Source organism: Pteropus alecto, unplaced genomic scaffold (assembly GCF_000325575.1).
Source record: "Pteropus alecto unplaced genomic scaffold, ASM32557v1 scaffold86, whole genome shotgun sequence".
Classification (NCBI taxonomy): domain Eukaryota; kingdom Metazoa; phylum Chordata; class Mammalia; order Chiroptera; family Pteropodidae; genus Pteropus; species Pteropus alecto.
Genome location: NW_006442109.1, coordinates 27,779,174 through 27,779,678, shown reverse-complemented (window position 1 = coordinate 27,779,678; position 505 = coordinate 27,779,174).

Sequence of the window (505 nt, the reverse complement as noted above, 5' to 3'; positions counted from 1 at the left end):
GCAGCCGCTGCTGCTTCTTTCCTGTCCTCCTTGCAGCTCCCAGGGCCTTCGGGATCCGGCTGGGGCCTGGAGACAGAGCCCGAGGACTTGGCGCCTTGGGCGGGGAGGCGGGGCAGGGACCAGGCTGGTGGGCCTCAGGTTCGGGGGACTGAAGGGATCCGTGATCTTCCGGGGCCAGTTTGGGGCGACGGGCTGCAGGCCAGCCTATCTGGGCCCAGAGAGATAGGAAGTATCGCCCGCCAACCCGGGAGCCTGGGAGGTTTTGGAGGAGGTGTAGGGGGTGAGCGTGGGGCTTTGGAGGCGGGAGGTGGGGTGGGGGTGGGGGGAGAAGGTGCGGGCTCTAGAAGATGAAGTTTTTCAGACAAGGGATGTGGATGGAGAGGAGGGACATTCGTAAATGTTCTGGAGAACCTCTGCTGTGCTTGGCGAGGAAGACTTAGCCGCTGGCACGAATCTATTTGGCATCTAGGGTCTTTCTTAGTTGAGAAGAGTCACTGATGAGATG